Source organism: Bombyx mori, chromosome 9 (assembly GCF_030269925.1).
Source record: "Bombyx mori chromosome 9, ASM3026992v2".
NCBI lineage: Eukaryota > Metazoa > Arthropoda > Insecta > Lepidoptera > Bombycidae > Bombyx > Bombyx mori.
The window spans coordinates 11,831,757-11,849,917 of record NC_085115.1 but is presented as its reverse complement, the minus strand read 5'-3'; the positions used below and the strand labels follow the sequence as shown (position 1 = coordinate 11,849,917).

Below are 18,161 nucleotides of genomic sequence, written 5' to 3'. Positions count from 1 at the left end.
GGGTTATGGATGTATATTAAATATATGTATGTGTATAATAAAAATCTTACATTTATATCCGTTATCTGGTACCTGTAACACAAGTTCTTTACGAACTTATCACGGGACCAGTTAACGTGGCGTGATTGCTAGTAAAATATTTATTTATTATTTATTTATTATTAAATAATATTCAATTACGTTTACGACCCGCGATAGCTTCAGAAAATACTATTTTGGTTATTTTAATTCAATATCTTAATGAAGTTCGCTGAAGTAACGGAGCGGCGGCGTACGCAGAGGCCAATTACAAGAACTAGTAAAAGTCGAATGAGGGGAAATAAGAACGAGTTATCGCATCTCGAGTGTGATGAACTCGGAGGCTTCTATTAGTGCCGGGCTCACGTTATCGCTATCGATTTGTTATACATGCGACTTTTAATTGAATCACATTGTAAAACTATTACGCAAGGTACTCCATAAACATTATCGACATATTGAATATTGATTACGAATTTAAAGGAACAAACTACTAACAAAACTACGACAGCCACATGGTATTTGCAAATTTTCGATTGGTTAGTTTCGCTTGGATTTAAAATTAACATTAGCATTATCGCGTTATCTTAGAATAGGATAACAAAAGGGTTTCTGACCTCGAACCAGTCGTCAGTCAGTGGGAGTTTTCGAAACAGGACAATGAGCGCATTCATAACAAAGTTTGCACACGTGGGCAGTACTTTTGGCGAGCTATATCAATATCAACTAAAACAGATGTCTTACGTAGGTGAACGAACAATGGAAATTAACAACTCAATTCGCATCAATTATAAATACGCGCGTAATATTTTCTTTCGAACCTAATTCGGTATTGCGTTTTTCGGACATAGGTAAATAGGACTGTCTCTATGATAGTATCGTTTTACGAGATAGATTAGACACGTTTATTGCAAGGTAAGTTCTGTCGTAATTCAATACGCAAGGCATTGGAAATTTTTATTGAATGCGTGTTAATTAATTTAGAATAATTCGTGAGCAACCCTGAGGTTTTCGTGTCGCGTTTATTTATTGCACTGTCGTATTCAAATAACATTAGTGTTGTATTCATATAACAACCATCACCTGTCCGATACAAGGCTAACAACAAACCAATTCACCGAATCACTTCTAATATAAAACTCACACCGCTCACTTCATTAGGACACAGTTATTAAATGATAATGACCTTTGACACTTGGGATTTGCACGCAAACCTTTCACTGGTTAACAAAAAAAAAAAAAAACTTTAGAATCTTTCACACTGCACTATTTATTATGCTTCATTAATAACACGATAGCAAAATTCCGCAAATGTCGTCTTTTTTTATTTAAAAAGAAACACATACACGCCAATGTACTAAGGCAGCGTGCATTAGACTGTTATATGGCTACGGTGGCAGGCTGTGCGGGCGCATGTGTGCGAGGGGTACAGCATTCGCAGGCTTCACTGGCAAGTACGGGAGCGCACGAGTGCGAGCAAGACGGAAAGATACGATCTCAGGCTTGTTTTGGGTACGGGACTTCGATCAATAATACTACTAGATTCGCGATAAGCGCTTCAAAAACGGCCCGAAAAATAAGACCACAAATAAATTTGTGGTCTTATTTCAAATTAGTATGGTCCAATCATAGCCAACACTAAGACGTCAAACCGCTGCACTGCGCGTTCAAAAACGGAGTAAAAAACCACCGTAACACCAAGGTTTTGGAAGGAATATATTTTTTTGGTAAGTTTATATTATTAAGTGAATTTCATAAAATAATAAACAGAATTATATAGTAAATAAAATTCAATTTACGAATATTGTAATTGTTTGGCCAATGTTTGCAACAAGGCACCAACTATTGTAACAAACATCACCTATTCTTGAACAGGGAATGCATAGAGTAGTTTTGTTATTTTATAATGTTATTTTTGTTTGTAGATTTCCTAGTAGCCCCTTTTCACTGTGCACAATGGATATATATTGTCGCGAAAGAAGGAGGATAAGAAATATAGAACCCTTATAAAAATTCTAGAATTGTTCAATGGTGGTGGCAAATCAATGCAAAAAAGTATTATAAAAACTTTATATGTATGTGTAAATATTTTAAGCGTATATGCTGAAAAGGATTTGTTTTCTGGGGGAAACGAACACAGCCATAAAATAAGCCTAAATTAAACTGATTATAGAAAAATTCTTTAATATAAGATTACATTATATTTGTAAAAAAGAAACCGCTCATATAAAAATGACTTCTAAAAAACAGCTTTATAACAAGCTGAATCTGTTTAAAGGTAATTAAACAAAAAAAAAATTGTTTTAATTACTTCTGTATAAAGAATACGTGGAAAACGTTGTTGTTCCCTTGTTTCCTTTCTTTTTTTTTTTACTTTATTCAATTTTATTATTTATTACCTATTTGTTGTAATAGCGGCAATGTAAAATATTATCTACAACTTTTTTGAATCGGTCAAAAATAGTTGCGACCATACAAAACAAACCTAAAACAAATATATTCTGCAACTCTACGTCTTTCAATACTTACTGTGTTCTGAGCATTGAAATGTAATACCAAGAACTACATCTAGTTCCACAATACAATAAGCACGAAATTTTAAACAAATATTTTTAACCTTATTGATTAGTCTTTATGTATCACTTTAGAATAAATATTTTTGTACTGATGACTTTTTATGTTCAAGTGACATTTTAAATTTATGCCACAATATTCTTTCTCTGACGAAAGGACCTAAATAAATATATTTTGCAATGGTAATTAAACTTTATGCTTAAGCATTAAGGTTTATAATAAACTGAAGTCGTTAACATTATTAACCTTTTTTCTAAGAAATGAAGATGTTTTCGGGTCTGAAAACGTGGCCACTCGAGCGTCTTATTTTTGTTCCTGGTCCCTAATCTAGTAGTATTATTGATCGAAGGTACGGGACACTCTCGACTTATTGCTCAAAAAATACGATTACGCTCTACGATTGAGTAATGAGTACAATCAAAGGGTATTTACTTACATTTCTCTATAATAGATATGTTATTTAAATTGATGAATATATTTTGTGCTAATCATGGTGCACTATTGAAAAAAATACAGATTATATTTTGTATTTAACTTAAGTTAGTAATTGAGGTCTGTTTTTTACAACTTTTACGACTATAGTGATATATATGGGTAGACAAGGTGATGTAAAGTGGTTTTCAGACCAATTAGACTTAAAAAATACAAAATCACGAAAGGTTCTGCTTACTACTCTCTCTTGAGATACGCTCATAAAATACGTGAGACTATCTCTCATACTGACCGGACATTGGAATTGATACTAGTAAAATTAAATATAGTTTCGGTTTTTGTGACTAATGCCTACATATTTTATACCATGATTATCCTGAAGTAACAACAATAACAACAACAACTGTACAAAGTTTTAACTAAACCAACAAAATAAGAACGCATAGAGCAAAATACACATGCTAACAAATACAACAAACGATAGTTCTTAATTATCTTGTCTTTATCTGGCAACATTGAATGCAGGTACATCCCACAAAAATGCATGAAAAAAAAAATCAATTATATAAAATTATAACCCAGTATTTATGTTCTTAATCCAAGATGCAATTTCGTGCAGTAAACTGTAAGTGATTCGACCAAGAATTCTAATCCGACTAGAAATATATACCTTTCTCTAAACCAGATCACAAAGCAATTTGCATACAGGTTCGGTTGAGCAGCGGTAATTCTTTTTTTTTTAAATGGCTTCTCGTATTTTTTTTTCTAAACGTTTTTAAATTACAGACAATCTGTACACTAAACAAATAGATGTAGAGAAATGCAGTGAATCAAAGATTAAGTTCAAAGTTTCAATTGTAAAAGTTTCTGTTTGATAGTATAAAATATCCATAGCTATATATATAAAAATGAAAACTATAGGGCGATATCAAAGTGTTCATGTAACACAAAACTGCATGTGCTAGGTCATAGCGCGGTCATTAGACCGCTGTAACGTGATATCCCGTGTACTCACAGAACCCGACACTGTTTTTTTTAAACATATTTTGCAATACCTTACGCCTGATATACTTTACAATGAAAATAATCACTGGAGTAGAGTAAAAAAGTACTGGAGTGAAGACCTCGTACTAGATGTCGTAACGTGGGCTGACAAACAATAACGTGGACAGATGACCTGGTCAAAATAGCTGATAGGGTCTGGATGCGAAAGGCAAGAGACCGAAAAGAATGGAGTGCATTTGAAGATACCTACACTCAGCATAGGGTGGATACGGATTAAACAAGACAATGAAAATTACTTTTACTAATATTTTTATACCAGACACACACATAAAAATTAAATACCTAGCTAATTATTAGCCAATTTCCATCAAACATCCAGCAAAAAGTTTTAAAAATACTATAAGAAGAAAATCAAACCATACAGAAGTCACTACTACTATAAACACTTAAAAAAAATTTTTAAAGTCGTTTTTTGTTTTTGAGAAGGAAACAGTAAAATTCAAAACTTCGAAAAGAGAAGGCAAAAACAGTTCTTCAAAACTCTAAGCACTCGCATAGCCTCTTGAGAATATATAGAATCTTGGATGATATAATTATGTCTTTTAAATAAGTCTAACTTTAGTTTAGCGTAGTTACTGTTGTCATGACGTAGGGTGCAACTTTTGAAAAACACAATATTTTGGAGAAATCTCAGTCTTCCCATTTAGTTCTATAAATATTCTTATTAACTGATTAGTTACACGCCTGTTGGGATAAATTACAAATTAAAATGCTGACTAAAAGACTAAATAAATTCGAATACGTGTGATCGCAGTTAAGTCGCGTACACACGTTAAATGTGTGTCAGTTGTTTTGCAAATTACAACCAACTCAACTGAAACGTGATGAGAAATCCAATATTTCCATGGAATTGAGAGCAAGCCAATAGCGTTGTTTATTTCAAGAAATTGGCTCCAGAATTCTGACCTCGTTATCGACTGTCCTTAACTGACTTAGGGATGCTCGACATAAAACAACGATATTGCATTATATAAAACATCGGTACATCGATGTTACGGACACATTTCGAAATTCTGCTGGCTGGTTTTTACCCTGTATCAACAGCGCAATAGGTTGAAAGGCTCTGCGCTTTCCGAGTTATTATTTTTACAGTCAATTGACAAAAAGTATTGGAACTTATAACGTGTATCTATGCCCTGATATCTACAATTCATTTTCCATTTTGTTTTGTTGAATTATAAAAACGTTGTGATATTATGGTTGTTTTATTAATTGATCAATGTTTGCAAAAAACATCGATGTTGGCTGAAATCGATATTTTATGATTAATAAACATCGCGAATCGATGTTCTGCTATCGATGTCATTATCGATGCCATCATCGATGTTTTTCCAATATCGAAAATCCCTAAACTGACTAAATCAGATAACGTTTATTTAAAGTTGGACTTTGTTAAAAGTTATTCACAATATAAGCAAAAGAGCCTATGGCCCATGCAGCTCAATTTGAAACTGTATTCTATGGACATCGCTAATGCATCGATGTAACCACAATGCTGCATACTGCTTATCGTATTGAAGTATTGTCGTATTGGTTTATGTGACTTTTATTAGTAACTATTAGTTTATCGATTTCATTTGACCTTGGAAGGTATGCAAAATAACTGAGAATTGTCATTTAAAAAAATAAACGATATATTAAAGTAGTGTCAATAAAAGAGTGCCAATTCCCAATTTCAGGAGATCGGGGGTTCGAATCCCCCCGGGGCCTGCTCGCGGAGTACTGTTTTTTTAAATTAAAATTACACATAAAATTAGTACACACGTCCTTATTTTTGATATCAAAAACAACGTTTTTCCAAACTTAAAACCGCTTTTACAATTTTATCTAGCATTTTTAATTCAAAACGCATACAATCTGTGTTACTTGTCAATTTTTTTTAAGCAACACGAAGTTTGAACAAAGAAATACTCGACCAGTTGAGCGGTTAAATTCGCTTATTCAAACGTCATGAATCAAGGTTGTAATGCAGACAAGGGGCTCTTTACACAGCGTTGATGCAATCCAAGCTAATGTCAGAACTCGCACATAGCTCCAATCGATTTTGTATTATTAACATATTTTAAGCGCTTTTATCTTGATTAAGAGGATTTTAATGAGAAAAAATGCAACTTTTTGTAATTGTAATAAATGTTGATAAGTTTAAATGTTGACTATTCTTTAACTATATGTAATAGGTATACTAGTATACAAATTATGAGCTATGACACTATTTACTCGAAATTGTAATAATCAAAGAAAATTTAATCTCTATTCATTTACAATATCTTTTAGGGGCATTGCCAAAATTTGAGAGCCGGCGCAATAACAGATTCGTGAAGAAATAAAACGTAACTAAAGTCGTGAATAAATCAATAGAAGTCGAAGTGTTTTGTTTGTGGTGCATTGTGTTTTTTTTTGTGGAGATCGTTAACCTGAATCGACAGTCTGCAATTCACGCGAATACACTTTGAGGACGTGCGACTTTGAAAACCGTGAACAATTACAATAGTATATTAACGTATTCGGAGATTTACGTGACTAATAAATATGTATATATAATCACTTTAGTAGATAGTTATAATGAAATCTATTTAGTGTTTAAAGAGGCGGAAAAGTAGGTACAACTCGATCGTATTATCGGACCCGTTAGGTTATCAATCATTTTGCCTCAATCTGCCGCAAAAGTCATAGTCTGGAAAACAGATACGTAATGCATTTAATTTTGACATTTCGACCCCATATCTCGATATTAACTAAACAGATTCACGATAAGTAGTTGGTTAAATTAGATTTATCATCGTTGTGAATTTAAAATAAGCACATACAAATATTCAGCATAATTAAACGAGTAGTTTTGGGATATTCGAAGGTTTCCGATACTATATCTGTATTTTTGCGTGAGCCCCTCACGTATCAACGCCTTCTATATAATTCTCTAATTTGGCTCTCGCTTTGGTAAATTGGATACGTGCTAGTAATTCTGTGTGATTTTCACAAATCAGTTCTGTTTTAAGATCTTGCCGACCGCTGGTTGTCATACTGATGATCGTTTCACCGAAAGAAAGGAATCACAGTGGTGTGTGTATTAAAAAATTTAGGTTTTTTTTTTAAAAGTCAGACAAAAGTTCTTCTAAGATTAAGCTAACCGGTAATCGCTGCGCTGCGTGTCGTCATTGCATTAGTACACCATTAAAATATTTATTAAAACGGAAACATTAACAGAATGCAAAAACTTGGCAAGATCTGGTGCTCACACCTACATCGCTCGCATCGAATGTGTGTCGATGTTCCACTTGTATACCAGTTCGTTTTGGTTAAGAGTTCAATGCTAGTTCATCCCACGTTATGCATTATTTATTCAAGCAACTAGAGCCTGCGACAACTTACCTGTTAATTATAACTAGAGGTCCCGCAGTAATCGAAATTCGACTATAGTTAATTGGAATTGTAAGTTTGTACACTATTATGATTGTATTTTATACTTCTATAATCACAAATATCGCCAAGACTACACTATAAAAAATACTAACAAAGACAAACAATATTAAATCTCAATTTGACAACAGACGTCAAGAACAAAAGTTTGACAATAAATAGTATGCATGCGTGTGTGCGTCAAATACATGGTATGTAGTGTGTGTAATGTTTTCTTTATTGATTTAATGTATCTTTTATGCATTATTTTAAAAAGATATTAGCATTGTGCACTTCTTCTCTATATTCTCTATAAGTGTGGAAAATTTCATACTCCTCGGTCCGCGCAATTTTCGTAAAAAGGGATACAAAGTTTTTGCTTCACGTATTAATATATAGATGCTTCCGTTGGGCTCTAAAGCTATTTAGAGTTATACTCGTAAATATCGTTTCGCGAATGTTCGATATTCGGCTGACCCGGTTCATTGGCGAAATTTTTGTGTGTTTAACTCATTAAGGTTGTCGCGTACGCATTGTCACCACGTTTTTCTAAAAAAAATTATGTGAAACTGAATTGCAAATTGAATTTTGTAAATTTTTTTAATTATTTTTTAAGACGCCTACAGAATTATTGTTCAAAATTATTACGTTTGGAGGTTGCAGAACTTCAAATAATTTTTTCCATGTGGAAATCCAAGGCGTAAATTCCAAGATGCCGTCTATATAAAAGGATTTGTTTCTAAATAGTTATAGTATAATGACGACTTTGTATTTAATGTAACAATAGTTTAAATAACCACCGCAACAGTGAATTGAAGGTTGTCGCTAAACCTCTAACACAAAGCTAAGCTTATACATTCCAAGAACGTCATTGTTATACTGCGATATTTAATTTTATGGATGACATACGAAACAAATGCATGTACTCATATTAATAAAACACTGGATGTGCTCCTCGGTTTCAACTTTTTTTAAATTCAATTACGTTAGGGATAAAGATATGCTGGTGTCTAGTCCATTAACCAGTCGATCTGTAAGTCTGTTGGTTGTTACGTAAAATCGCTGACCAGTCAACACAATTACGTATACCAAATACATGTATAGTGTAGTACGTATTACTACACATCACGTATAGTGTGATACTATAGTGGATTTATATTAGTCTTATGTAGTCCAGGTTATTGACTATTGTAATGCGAAATTTCATTTGAAACCGTTCTGGCATTTTTTCGTGAAAAATCCAAAAAGCCCATATTAGTAAGTATATATTTAAAATCACTTCGTTACGGTGAAGTAGTTTTATTGAAAACAGGAATATTTACATCGAAGCAACTCACAAGATGGGCTAAGATCGATTTCTATGTACCCAAACTTCGATAAATAACCAATAAGGTGTTGCCCACTACCAGAATAAAGTTCATCCATACTACCTGGAGCCACTGCGTTCATCCACAGTGCATTTCCAGAGATCGTTTTTGCAAGCTCCCCTCCACGGTGTTTCCCGAGCGCTATGACATGTCCTTCTTCAAACGAGGCCTATGGAGAGTATTAAGCGGTAGGCAGCGGCTTGGTTCTGCCCCTGCCATTGCTGACGTCCATGAGCGAAGGTAATCACTTACCGTCAGGTGGGCCGTATGCTCGTCTGCCTGCTCGGGCTATTGATAATTGAATTCTAAAAATAATTAGCTTGTTATGTCAACACGGAGCTTCTAATCCATGTTATAGCATTGGCATAAAGTGCGAAAATCACTTATCACTCACTCAAAAATCGATATCAATAATATACCAATAATTGAATTATTATCATATCGATATTACCACTAGGAATTTTAATTAATACCAAAATTGTGTCGTCACTTCCGTATGCACATAGGTACATCTGTAGATAAATGATCGACACAATCGACTTTAGATTTAAATGTCGACACGAGATCCTCTTCTATTTGTAGAGACTTGATATCCTTCAAAGTAAATGCCATAACATTTACACGTAATTGTGATGTATGTATGTATGATATTGTGTCTCAGAATCAAACAATTTAATTTTTTATTAATTAAATACAACGATAATTACTTACAATTATTTCTGCATCATTTTGTTTATAGGGCTTTCTGTATGCAACATTCTAGAATGTAGTATTTTTTAATTATTAGCGGAATAAAAAAAAAAGAAATTTATAAGTGAGAAAAATCACGCACGGTCCCAATTTAGGATCTCCTGTGTTATGGGTACCAGAGATTCTGCAAAGCGCTGCTCTTGCAAAGGTTAGTGTTAGCAACGATGTCAGTTTTGAGCCCTGCGAGCTCACCTACATGTTAAGGTTACGCTAAAATGGTCTCTCAAGACCATCAGCTTGGGTAGAAAAAAAAAGGTACCAATTTTGTTATATACCTTTAATACATACATATTATTATATATAGATAATTAACTACCAGACAGAAAACAAACAAACCTGTTCATAACACAATGTTTGTCTGATGTGGGAACCGAACCCACGACCCTGGGTACAACAATCAGGGGCGCTAACTAATACACCACCGAGTCAGTAATAAGACTGTTATTTTTTTTTTTCATTAAACCTAACAATCAAAACCGTCAGTTTATTTATTACTCAGATTGTTACTTACGTATTTCGTCACAGTACCGCGAACGCGTGAACAAACAACACGCTAAACGTTTAGCGGTTGGATATTACCAATTGTCAAATACCTGAACGTTGACGCGAAAGTGTTATGAATAACCTCGAGTACAGAACCGATGATGACGTTCGTATAAGAAACGAAATTCGACACGGAAATTTTATTAGCGTACACCGCACACAAAGATTTGAATTGAATTTTCTTGTTTGCTGCGATGCCGGTATCGTATGAGACATAAAAAAGACGTTCAGACCACGGTTGGCAAGTTGGCAAGTTGGCAAGTTGCTCTTAAGATTCGAATTATCCTTCTCCAAACGAGATTTTTTTGGAGTTTACTCCTTAAGAATCGATTTACATATATAGGCCCGGGGTATGAAAATTATGGGGACCAAAATCGTACTAGAGAGTATAGCATGTCACACGAAATGCGTTATGCGCCTGATTGGCTCCTGATTGCGTGATGCGTGCGCGCGCCAATCAGGAGCCAACGCGCGGCCGCGTTATCGCAGGTGGCGCCGGGCTGCTGCGCCGGCAGTCCGCCACAAAGCCTCGTACTGATCGCGCGTTTCTCTCATTATTGTATTTTCATATATTTGTTAGTCGTTTGTTTTGTGTCTCGTTAATTTGTTAATAATCTGTAGTGTATCGTGTTGTCGTAATATAGAACTATTTCTCGTATTGTTTCGTTTAATTTACCGACATCGTTTTGCTTGTGGCCGGACGCCGTTCGGGTTCGATTCCTGAACGTATCAACTGTTAGTGGGTTGATACCCGAATATAACCCGCTACAAATCATTTATTAATAAAGCTTATTAAATATAAACAATTCCTTCTATCAGTGAATGGACAACTTATATATTAATTGTAAAAGTGAATTATATAGACTTACTTAATTACCGCATCCACGTGTTCCGCAACTCCCGGATCATTCTCACTAGAATACGTAACTTCCATATTTTACTGTATTCAACTGACACAAATTTATATTTATATCCAGTAAACTCCAGTCGTGCGTCGGAGCGGACACACACACTTTTTTTTTAATTACTTAGATGGGTGGAAGAGCCCACAGCCCACCTGGTGTTAAGTGGTTACTGGAACCCATAGACATCTACAACGTTAATGCGCCACCCACCTCCAGTAATTACGCAAATTATAATTTAGCGGGTTTCATTTTTATTACACGATGTTATTTCTTCACCGTGGAAGTCAATCGTGAGCATTTGTTGAGTAAGTATTTCATTAGAAAAATTGGTACCCGCCTGAGATTCGAACACCGGTGCATCGCTCAACCGGACGTCTTACTCTTTAGGCTACGACGACTTCAACGACGACTTGCAGCGAGCTTGGCATTGCACACGTCCATAAGCGACGGTAACCACTCACCATCCATATAAAGGCCATCCCAAAAACCTTTATCTTTGAAAAGAAATACAATACATTCTTGGACAATCATTCATTTCGACATCAAGCGCATTAAATGGAGACTACTGGTCCGCCCACGACCATGAACTTTGACAGAGGAGCATCAGACTTTAATGACGTCATATATCAATAGTAATTTATACTGTGACGCAACGTTATAGTTATTACTGGGCTTAGAAGGGCGCCGCGGCGCCGATCAGTAGGCGCCGCATTGTCGCATGATATCGTGACCAGTCTGACACCAGGGCCCTTAAGAAGAAGTGAATTCGTGAAAACGTTATTTGACCATTGTTCTCTTTCATTACATATTAATTAGTATTAAAACATTGAGGTCGAAAAAAAAGTCGTTTACAATCACTAAAGAATAGATGTCTCGAGTTATAGTTCCCGATTATTTATGATTTTACACGTAATTCATTTTTATTGTATTACCCGTGTTAAAATTATTATTATTAGCCAAAGCTAGTACCAAAGTTATGGAATATCAAATACCTTTTAAATACTAATCTTGATTGACACAAAAGCTTTGACAATCAAATCAAAAGTAATTACCTAGCACCTTAACTAGAGTTTTTCCTGTATGACAGTTTCCTAATAAAGAGCGGAGTTAAAAAATTTCATTCTCAAGATGTTGTTATGTTTGTTCGTATGACATTATGCTAATACACATAAGCGTAGTGGGCGAGAACCTTAATTGAAAATAGCATGGGCGATAAAGTAATTATCTCATAATACTCTAAAATGAAACAATTCTTTTTGTTACTACGCAGTGTGAAACAATTAACTATCAGCTTTTGTAAATATATGAGCACCGAACATATAAAGGTACTATGATAATTAATCGGAGATTAATCACCCAGGACCACTTAAACCCATAACAGAATTCTGTGTAGTACAGGAACCCAAGACTGACAAACATACTTATATTTATATATATCAAACACCCATACAAAGAACAAATATTCTGTTCTTCAGGCCCATGCTTCCTGAAATAGGAATTGAATCTATGGTTTTCAGTCTTATTGCTGACTATTGCTATTGCTGACTACTCTGCCACTGAGTCAATCAAGTTCAGAAGCTACTTTAGTTTGTGGTTGAAGCAAGTTCTCGTTTCGCATAGATATCTAAACATCAGAGGCCTAAGACAAGAGATGACGCCTTATTGTCGCTGTTTTATTTTGGTGCCACATCGCATATCACATGTCAGTAATGGTTATTGTTAATGGGTAAAATACAAACTCCAATTTGTTCAAAACAATATGTAATTAAATCAAACCAGTCTACAGATGTATTAAGAAGTACTACTCTCTGATTTGCAATCAACCAGGCTTAAACAGAACTCTTGTTAATATTATAAGTTATAGATCTTTCTAATGAAATTAACAGGCCTATATACTTTCCCTATGACTTACTTTAAAAACTTGCTAACGAATCTAATGATTCTCTTCGGTACGGTGTATAGGAGAATATAGCCAAATTTTGTAACAGTTTTCCGATATACGATAGTTAGAAATAGTTCAGACAGTCAGCGATACCAATAGTCAGAATGCCTACTTAATTAGTTCGATTCATGTAATTTATCCGTCATACTAACAACTTAATTGTATAGCAAAATTATTATCAAAACAAATTTGGTTGCACCATAAATTTCATAACTTCCAGATACTTAAATCTTAATTGTTGTCAGTCTAAGATTTACAGCACAGAAGGTAGTAAGTCAGAAAGATTAAGACAACATTTATTAGTCTTCCTTGAAACATTTACGGAGAACATGACGAGATAGAAGTGTGTAAGCGAGAAGCAAGAACCGGTTATGCAGCTGCGCGTGCGCGTATATATACGTATACATTACGTTATATAATATATACACTGTCTATCTATGTATACCTTAGACCATCCGTGCCGAAGTACAACTATCCAAGTGGACAGTACAGTAATTTCCTATTCTTTCCACTTATGAAGTATATCGTTCGTACATATCGAGGGGTGAAAGGCGGTTTTTGGTTTAAGTTTGGTTTTTGGTATTTGGTTTGAGCGGCATTTTTGTAACTTTACAGGAAAGCCATTTGAAGGTTAAAATATGTAAAATTATCATAACAATAAAACTTCATCAGATAGTTGAATAACATAAATATAATTGAAGTTCAATTAAAAACATTGAATTGTTAATGCGAATACCAAATAAAACAGACCTTTAATTACAAATACATATAGATGACGCGTATTAAGCGAAATGTTGCTTAAACGAAATAGCCTTTAAGCCCTCAAATATATTGTATCTATTATTATATATTGTATTCGAAGGTAATTCAAATGATTAAGTCAAAATTCAGAGATATAGTTACTTTTGTACACTATATTGGATTAGACATCAAACCTCCTATTAGGAAATAGGTATTTTCATATATTTTTGGTCATTACTTCTATTTAGTTTTTAGTTTTATAGCTAATCATCTTTTTGAGGACGAGCCTTCATTGAAAATGATAGGCTTTGATTGCCTTCAATAAGTTAATAATAAAAAACAAAGTATTGGAGGACATTTTTGACGCAAAATGCAAGAATCTTAACAGAAAAGGTTACTAAATTTTAAACTGAAAAAAATAACAAATTGATTTCAAAATATGCTCCCGCCTCTTTAAATATAGTATAATTCTAAATATTGACTACAACATGACTACAAGAGTAGTAAAGGCTTCGTAGGTAACGTGTTTTGTAGCAGTAAAATGTTCGATCATACTATACACGTTTGAGTATAGGTACTTGTCATGGATAGTGTCTGCAACGCTACATCATTATGACACGCTAGACTCGTGGCACGATCTCGCGTGATCTGGACCCATGAAGCACGATCTACGTCCAATCGGAGGACCCATTCAAGCAAACATAACGAATTTAAGGACTAATCTTGGTTCATTGAATGTGGAAATAGGTTAACGTCGTTCGGTAAAAAAATCTTGATAGATTTTTTACCGGATCCATTTTTAACCGAACTTATTAAGTGTGACGTAACGTGGCTAGTCATCTGCAAATGTAACGACGTGTTTTAATTATTCATACTATAGTATTAGAACTATAGTGGAAGTAATTTAAACTAATTTATGGTCTAACCTCATGTTTAACGATTTGCGGTCCTAAAACTAATGAAAAACTAAACTGTATGTCCAATACATGTGGACCTCAAAGGGTTAATCGCCATCATCATCAGCCTATAACAATCCACTGCTGGACATAAGTCTCTCCAATTGCTCACCAATGATGACGATCCTCGGCTTTATCCAGCTCCTGCCAGCCACTCTGCATAAATCGTTACTCCACCGAGCCTGAGGGCGTATCCACTCAAGAGCACGATTACCCCAACAATTATCGGTTATCCGGTTAGTATGGCCAACCCTTTGCCACTTCAGCTTACTAATCCGTTGTGCTATGTCGATAACTTTGGTTCTCTATTGGATCACCTAGTTCCGGATTCGATCCTTCAGAGAGACTCCAAGCACAGCCCTCTCCATAGCTCGCTGAGCGACTTTAAATTTGTGAACCAGCCCAATGGTGAGTGTCCACGTTTCGGCTCCGTATGTCATGACACGCAGGACACACTGATTGAAGACTTTCTTTCGTCTTTAGAATTAAGACAAAGTGATGTTATTGTCATAATATTATTTGCAACTTACAAATTCCAAATTGCAAATCAACAACTTGCAAATTCCCGTCTCCTCGCTGAGGAGAGCCATTTTTACAGACGATTGCAATTTTTTTTGTCACCGGGTTATGCTTTTAATCTATTTGTTTATTACTTATAAAAACCTTCAAGCGCTCAACTGTCCCAAACAATGTTTATTATAAATACATATTTTGCTAACCAAGTTTTCCGATACGCAGTGTCCGATCACGTACCGACCCGACACAGTTATATAGAACGTGCTTTAATCACGGTCGGCTCTTACAACAATTACATTGTTTTCATGTACATAAATGTCTCGACAGTGTTAAAATTAAATATAAGTTATGCTGTGTAAAATTGTAGACACTGGACGTTGCGTGTATACCATTATAGATATAATTGTAGACGAGAAAACGAAACGCACTATTACTAAAGATATTTAAACTACTACTAAGATGAAAGCTACGATTTATTGACACTGTTGATACGAGTACATCGTTTGGACGGTAGTATAATATAAAAAAGCGCTCTTCCAATTATTTTGATTAATCATTAAATGACAGTAGGACAAATAGTTTCCAGAAACTCTGCGACTAGTTCGTTAAACAAAAACTTTTGGAAAATAATACTAGTTATTTTGTGTTGAAGTATTTTTAAAGAACTCGACTAACATTTAAAACATAGTCTGATTAATCGGGGGTAAATTGGGCATAGGAGTTTAATAATAACACAGTGTTTTGTTTCTAGGTATAGCGAGGGCCTGTTTGTTGCCTAAATCTGTCTGACTGTTCGTATTTCACAATTTATAAAGTGGTGAACCAATTTTTATTAAGCTTTAAATTAAATTTAGATTAAGGGCTATTTTAAGTCGTCGTGGCCTAACGGATAAGGCGTCCGGTGCATTCGTGTTGAGCGATGCACCGGTGTTCGAATCTCAGGCGGATACCAATTTTTGTAATGAAATACGTACTCAACAAATGTTCACGATTGATTTACACTGTGAAGGAATAACATCGTGCAATAAAAATGAAACCCGCAAAATTATAATTTGCGTAATTACTGATGGTAGGAAATCTTGTGAGTCCTCGCGGGTGGGTACCACCACCCTGCCTATTTCTGCCGTGAAGTAGTAATACGTTTCGGTTTGAAGGGTGGGGCAGCGTTTCGCGTTGTGGATGTCTATGGGTTCCAGTAACCACTTAACACCAGGTGGGCTGTGAGCTCGTCCACCCATCTAAGCAATAAAAAAAAAACAATCGATATTTGATTCAAATCTGTTAAACAAAAGAGCCACTTTCCGAATTGACGTAAGAATTCGCAACATTATATACATTAGGTACATTAATGGTGCGTTTGATTTGAAGGCCACTTAATGCCTCCTAAGACTGTTTTCTTTCAGGCACAAGGTTTTTTTTTACTTTCTTAGTTAATCAAGATAGCATAGCACGCATCGTAATACCTGTTTTTATTATAACATTGTTCTAAAATTTACGTCGATTACGCCGTTACGAGAAATTAGATTCACCGAGAGCGAAGTAAAAGTTTTAATTACGTTTATATTAGCACTACTCTTTAAGCGGGCATCTGTAATTGGAAGCATTCACGTTTGTTTAAAATTATAATATCTATGCAATCTTCAAGAGATTTTTGGATATTGGATTGGATATTCGGTAGGCAGCGGCTTGGCTCGGTAGGCAGCGGCTTGGCTCTGCCCCTGGCATTGCTGAAGTCCATGGGCGACGGTAACCACTCACCATCAGGTGGGCCGTATGCTCGTCTGCCTACAAAGGCAATAAAAAAAAAACAATATTACCTAGTTGTTGAGATCATACCTAATTGTTGTATTGGGGATGTCTATGGGCGATGATAGATTTTTAACTGCCAGATGGACCAAGGTGTAAAGTATAATTTTATGGAGACCAGTGTTAGATTTAATGTATTAGATACATTTCGTGTTTTATTTCGTTATTTACATTTTTTTCTTGTGTGCGACAAAAAAATGTTTCCATATATTTCACGATAACACTGCTACATCAATAGTAGACAAACAAAAGAAAATGGATCGACAAACAGAGGAGATAAAGTTATATATGCTTATTTTTTCCTAATTAAACATAGATATATTGAATTTGGGTTCGATATCATAGTTAGCTGGCAGATGAAAAGCGTCTTGTTACCATTGGGTGCATTGAAAATATATGTGAAATATTATAAAATTTAAAGGTGGGTGGCGCATTTACGTTGTGGATGTCTATGGGCTCCAGTAACCACTTAACATCAGGTGGGCTGAGAGCTCCACCCATCTAAGCAATAAAAAAAAATTAAAAAAAAAATTAAATAGTATTTTTTTCTGTTTTTTTTTTTATATATCTGATGTTTTTAAGTTGTCTCTGCCTTAACTAACATTATAACTGTCTAAGTTTTCGGAAATGAATCTCTTACGCCCTGCACATAACCTAATACCGAATGTTGACCCTGTCAACAATGAAGATGTAATGTAAACATAAGCAAAATATAAGTGGATTAGATAGCAAATTGTGCGCCCCAAAAAATTCAATTGAAACGCCGCCATATTTACAGACAATCAGTTTCTTTATTCTTCTGCAACTGAACTGTAAGTACCAAAATATTAGAACCGATTTTACTTTAGTTGGACGTTAAAATCACAGCTCTACTTAGCCTGGAAAATTGAACAAAGAATAAGAGGCTGGATTCGCCTTAGTGGTTCGGCAAAACAAATTGAATTTTAAACGGCCGTAGTGGGCGCATTGCACTTTACCAAATATTTATTACAGAACTTTGAATTGTGGTAACTGTTATAAAATATTTTTATCATTTATACTTTTAAAACTAATATGCGCTTGGCATATTAGTTCTGATAGTATGTCGGGTGGGTCGTGGAAAACTTATCAAGCCTATCTTGAGGCATACGATCAAAATTTGAATTATATT

General features: G+C 34.8%; 1 protein-coding gene and 1 long non-coding RNA gene across 11 annotated transcripts in view; one reads left to right on the top strand and one right to left on the bottom strand.

Moving 5' to 3' along the window:
• Window positions 1-18,161, bottom strand: part of LOC101744043 (uncharacterized) — a 123,743-nt gene that overhangs the window by 23,080 nt on the left and 82,502 nt on the right. For 2 of the 10 annotated variants that reach the window (XM_021351257.3, XM_012694719.4), the window contains exon 1: window positions 1,102-1,396. The exons of 2 other annotated variants lie outside the window; for them this stretch is intronic. The gene's annotated coding sequence lies outside the window, so the exon portion shown is untranslated. Of the gene's footprint in view, window positions 1-1,095; window positions 1,403-18,161 lie in introns of those variants that run through there. 6 more of the 10 variants (XM_062670169.1, XM_062670167.1, XM_012694721.4 and 3 more) reach the window with 6 other exon arrangements.
• LOC134199393 (uncharacterized) lies at window positions 1,423-2,580 on the top strand. The gene is made up of 2 exons (XR_009973874.1): window positions 1,423-1,745; window positions 1,944-2,580. It is a non-coding gene; the product is annotated as an uncharacterized LOC134199393 (long non-coding RNA).